The sequence below is a fragment of the Manacus vitellinus genome, unplaced genomic scaffold, assembly GCF_001715985.3.
Source record: "Manacus vitellinus isolate BGI_N305 unplaced genomic scaffold, ASM171598v3 scaffold_90_pilon, whole genome shotgun sequence".
Classification (NCBI taxonomy): Eukaryota; Metazoa; Chordata; class Aves; order Passeriformes; family Pipridae; genus Manacus; species Manacus vitellinus.
In genome coordinates this window covers 1,029,235-1,035,234 of record NW_021940867.1, presented here as the reverse complement: position 1 = coordinate 1,035,234, position 6,000 = coordinate 1,029,235, and positions in this window count along the sequence as shown.

The following is a 6,000-nucleotide window of genomic DNA, read 5'->3' as shown; positions in this document are numbered from 1 at the left end:
CAAAGTGTGCTGGAGTGGAAAGGGAAATGTGAAAAGCCCAAATGTGGTGGGAGCAGGAGGAGAAGGTTTGAATGCCAAAGCAGCTTCCTTGGAGGCTCAATGTTCGAGCAGGGGTTTCTAATTTGGATATATATATAACTGTGTGTATGTATACTGTGCATATCTATCTATACATATGTATGTATCTATCTATACTAACATGTGGACTTTAGGGGAATTAAGGTACTTTTTAGATTTTCAGAGTTATGTAAACTTGTGTATGTGTGTTTGTCCTTTTAGTTGAAAGGAAGCATTGCAATTAGTTGTATTTTTTTTGTAAACCCTCTCTATAAATATTTGAAAAGTGCTAACACATGTTGCAAATATTTAGTTAAGAGTCTTTGTTAAAACAAAATTTAAGAAAGCTCTAAAATCATAATATCCTACCAGTATTAAGAGGTCATTTTGTATATGTGTGAATGTTCCAGTTGAAACCTGCTTCAGCCAAAACATCTGTTCAGTTATCTGTGATTGATGTGTGAATATTTTGGCAAAAGCCCCACTCAATATTTTTAATAGTGAATGCTAAACTTAAAGTTATATTTATACTGTTTTCACATCATGTGCAAAAGTTATATAACCAGATCTGGATCTATGTGGTTACTGCTATTTATACTACTGTTGTGGTGTGCAATAGATGAGAATCCAGCCTGTTCCAAACAAACACAGAAGAAAAAGATGGATTCTGTATTACCAAGGTCATAATTTGAGTGTAAGAATAGAGCAGAGTGGCCAAGATAAATCATGGTGTGAGTACAAAGAAACAGTGATATGTGCCATCCTCTCAAACTTGTGCAAATGAGATCTTGGTCTGACCAAATAATTTTATGGTTAAGATATCACAGTGTATTCAAACTATCCTTGACCAACAAATGAAATATCTGGGTAATAGAAATGCCAGTATGGATATTTGGTAGTGGAAGACAAAGACACAATTTTCTGTATTGTTTCTTTAGCAAGCCAAAATATGCCGCTAATACACTGCCATGCCTTGGTCTCCCCATCCTTATTGTTTGCCAATTACTGCTTACATCTGCTAATTTTTTCCCTTGTTTGTTTTTTTTTGCTCCCAGTTTTTCAAAATAACTCTAAATCTCTCATCTCAGAATACTCTCCCTATTAAATGTCCAGAAGAAAAGGCATTTTAGGATCAGTATTAAACAGACAGACCCAATCATGCCCCCTGCAAACGGACCAGAGTTTTGCTTGAAACAACCATGTTTACTGAAGACTGCAAAAACAAGTGGTGGGGGGGAAAAAGGCCAAAAAAACCTCTCCCACTTTTTCATTTCAGTCCTGATATATCCTTTCTTGTAAACTGGGAGTTAATGATATCGCTTGGTGTGGGATCACCTTTGAACTGTTCATGTGTGTAACACTTCTCCAGCCATGCCAGCTGTGAGGACAGTCAATATTTATCTGTATATATAATAGTTTATTATAAGAATGTGTCCTGACATTCCTTCTCCAGTAAGGAGTCTCTTAAGTCCTGAGGAGCACACCCTACTGAGCCACTCAAAACTGAGCAGAAGAGTTTCTGCTGCAGAAATGATTTCCTGTATGTTCAATCCGTGAATGCTCCTAAAGTACTCTCTTAAGATATGAGCTTAAGTGTGTGACTCTCTCAGGGCTTTAAAAGTGATGGCTACATTCTGCAGGCCTTAATAGCTCTGATACAAAGAGATATTTTTTTCCCTATTGGTTTCTGAAAGCTTTGACTTAGCACTTGTGAATTGCTATCATGACGTATAGAAGGAAATACAGTGGAGACTAAATGTGTTATGGGGCATGTCTGAGGATCACAATTTCCAATGTACAGGAATGATTTGTCTTGAGCATCCTCATCCACTGAGCTATAGGCAGACTTTACAAAACTCTCCAGAGAGTACCTGGCTTATGCTGTGCAAGATTCGGTTGAGGGAGGGGATTCTGCCCCTCTGCCCTGCTCTGGGGAGACCCCCCTGCAGTGCTGCCTCCAGCTCTGGGGGCCCAGCACAGCAAGGACATGGAGCTGTTGGAGCAAGTCCAGAGGAGGGACACCAAGATGATCAGAGGGATGGAGCAGCTCTGCTGTGAGGAAAGGTGAGAGAGTTGGGATTGTTCAGCCTGGAGAAGAGAAGCTTTGGGGTGACTTTTTTGGGTGACTTCCTGAAGGCAGCTCACAAGGAAGATGAAGAGAGACTATTTCCAAGGGCCTGGAGTGACAGGACAAGGGGCAATGGCTTCAGACTGACAGAGAGGAGGTTTAGATTGGACATCAGGAAGAAATTCTTCCCTGTGAGGGTGGGGAGGCCCTGGCACAGGTTGCCCAGAGAAGCTGTGGCTGCCCCATCCCTGGAAGTGTTGAAGGCCAAGTGGGATGGGGCTCTGAGCAACCTGGGATAGTGGAAGGTCTCCCTGTCTATGGCAGAGGTTTGCAAATAGATGATCTTTTAGGTCCCTTCCAACTTGTGCCATTCTATGATTCTTTGATTTAGGTGTTCTGTTGCTGAACATATCTTCCCATTATTAATTTACAGCCCAACATAGTATGCACATGGATTTATTGCTTGGCCTCCCTTTTGTGAATTTCTAATATCTATCAGAAAATCAATATGGTAAAAATGTAGGAAAAATATGGCACAAACATGCTGAAACAAAAGTACAAAAATGTTCACTGTGATGTAATATATATTTTTAAAAGGTTGTCTAGACAGAGTACAAGGTGATTTTCTTTGAGTAAGCTGATGTCAAAAAAGCAAAAAGATTTATGGAAATGACAAAATGCAGAATACTTCTAATGAGACATAAACTGGATTTTAAGATGTGAAAGATGGAAGATACTTACAGCTATCAGCGTATAGCATCATGTTTATTACAAAATTCTGGTAGTGATTTCCTGTAAATTTCTATTTGTTTGATACTACCAGATTTGGAATAACAAATCTTACCTTATTGCTTTGCTAATTCATTTCCCCTGAAGGCATAAAACACTTTGGCATTGTATCAGGTTAATATTCATATTCTGCATTCTATCTGCTAAGTATCTTTTTCATCATTGAAAGTTAATGATCCACCTGACCCTTACATCTCTAGAAGTGATTTCTACATAAAAGAAATCTTTATATCTTCTATAAATCTTCATATCTCTATGTCAACCCAAAAGTAAAATCTTATTAAATATGGGGGTTTTGCATGCTGTTGTGAAATGTATTGGGGAACCTACAACTTTATAATGTGTCAAGCTTTATAAATATTGGTATTGTGAGAACATTTGCTGACAGTTTATTCTTAGAACTGTAATAGAAAACAAAACCCACATTTTAGTTACAATGACTTGGTGAGTGATTTTTTTTTTTTTAATAATCCTCCTTTAATTTTTATGTTACAAAGGATCAAATTGGCACTTGTATATTCTGACTGGCTACCATGTTCTTTTTTATTTGCAGAGTGTTTCTGAATTTATGGTGATGGAGATAAGGGCATATAGTGATAGGATGGATGACTGAAGTATGTGTTGTAATAGATATTCCACTGATATCTACTGAGTGACTGCCCTTTGGAACATAATTTTTGAGGAACTGGGTATACTGGGGCCTGGTTTTCAAAGCTATTGATAACTCAGCACATTCTGCAGAGATCACTAGAACGTGCTGGCTAATGAACATTTCTAAAAATCTAATATTGTCCATTTACTGTCTGATTTCAGTGGTCACCATGCTCCTGTGGGAAGATACTATTTCCTTGGTACCATGTTAACTGAGGGTGCTGGCTCTCTTAGAGCCTCACAGATATTGTAATACCACACTTTCCATCCATGAATGAGGCATTTCTTGGACACTGATTCCCCAGTTTGCCAAACTTCTCCTGTTAGTCTCAGCTGCAAAGTTTCAAGCAACTATTTTTCTTTCCTTGATGATTTGCTCAAATTTCAGGGCTGCTGCCTCTGTTCTTGCTGCCTTCCAATCATCTGCTTATCAACTCCACATTGCATCTGGAGAAGGCTTGTGCTTCTCTGGCTGGGAACTGCTTCTCTAGGTATTGGCATAATTACCACAAAATGTGTTTTGAGAGAGTCCATCAGTGCAGTTCTGTGCATATAACAGCTGCAGTGGTGAAATGTTTAGGAAACAACAGGAATGGCTGAAAAATTTATGGCACTTTTCAACGTTCTCCTGATGACAAACACTTTCACTTCAGGTACTTTCCCTCACATGATGTAGTTTGCCTCCCTAAAATCCTCCTTGAGGATCTCTATTCCAAAGTCTGGTTTAGTTTCTTCTCGAAACATTTTTCGGTTTTTGCACCCACAAAGTCCTGTGACAAGGCAGAATTATTTACCCACTGCGTTGATATCTATGCCCTTTTGTTTATTTTTAGTCTGGCTTTGAGGCCCTTTAGTGCTTGCTCTGAAAGAGGCACTAGGCTGTCCCTCCACAGCCCATCTGCTTATCATGCATCACTTTATAGACTTCTACAGTAACTTCCTTAAGTTTCCAGAACAAAAGACCTAGGTCTCCTATGTGACTCCTCTCTAGCTGTCATAGCAAGGCTTTTATGGTGATTCTTGCCTTCCTCTGAACCCTTTTTTTTGGTCTAACTTATCTCTTCGGAGGTGAGGAGACAAAGAGTGCACATTGAGTTGAAGATGTGGGTACAGCTGTGCTTGAATGTTGGATTTTTTTAGAGTCTATTCTATCTTACCTAATAGAATGTAATGTTTGCTTTACTTCTTGGCTTTTACAAAATACTGAGCTGATATTTTTACGTTGCAACCCCAAGATGTCATTGCTGACTGCTACAGGTCAAATCAGAGGCCAGCATCTTATGTGTCAATCTGGATTTAACCCACAGATATTGCTTTATTTATATATTTACGTTGAGAGCCACTTGTCATTGTTCAGTCTCTTACTCTTGCAAAGCTTTCCTGCAATTTTTAACAGTCTGCTCTTATCCTTGCTACCTTGAAAACCTTCATCAGCGTTGTTTGCCTTCCTACTGCTTATCTTTTTCCAGGCCAATTAATATGATGTTTTATAGTGCTGACACTGCAAAATCCCTTTGGTGACTCTTTTCTTCAGAAGTGCAGGTTCTCCTCCTACCCAGTTTCCTGTTGTTTAACTGATTATTTATCCACCCCAAGACATGTTGCCTTATCCAAAATGAGTCACATGATGTTACTGTGAGACTGTCAGTGCTTCTTCCCCATCTCTCCCCGTAGCAGTTCAGGGAGGTTTTGAATTCCCTGCCAGCAAACAAGCCAGCCCAAATACTTTGATTATCTTCATCTTAATCCCCTCCTAGTCGAGCCTCTGCAAATACAGCCAGCCTTTCTTTCACTGCTACTGATCTTTGGGAAGAGACCTTGAAGGGACACACCATCCTGCAAGGGATTGTAGCATATGATTAGGAGAACATACTTATTACATGAAACACATTTGTACCATCTGTTAGCACTTTTAAATTAAAGTAACCTCCTTAAAATAATTTTACTAAGAATGAATTGAAATTTAAAATCTTTCCACGCAAAATTGAATCATCCTTTTATAGGCTTGTTTGTTAATATCCCAGATCAAGTATTGAGTGATGAAGCAATATTTTAAGGTACCATTCTTCTGTTTTTCAGTTTGGTGTCCTAACTAACTCTTTTTATTTTTTTTTCTCTTTTTTTCCTAGAAATTGAGTCTACTAGAGTGGGGATTCAGTCTCTGTTTCATTAATCCCCCTACTGGTAACATGCCTGTTATCTGGTCTAAAGATTGACTTCCATGATCTTGCTGCTTCATCTGGAAAATTGTTTAGGGTATAAATCTCTGTGCAGATTAGTGTGTCTCATTCCCTCAAGGGGAATTACATTTTGCCCTTTTCTAATGTTAACTCTTTGGCCTCAAGAAGTTTGTTGATTTTATTATTGATAATCAAGTTGGATATGATGTATTTTACAGAATAGTGGCTTATTTTCTGGCTGATTTGGCACAGAGT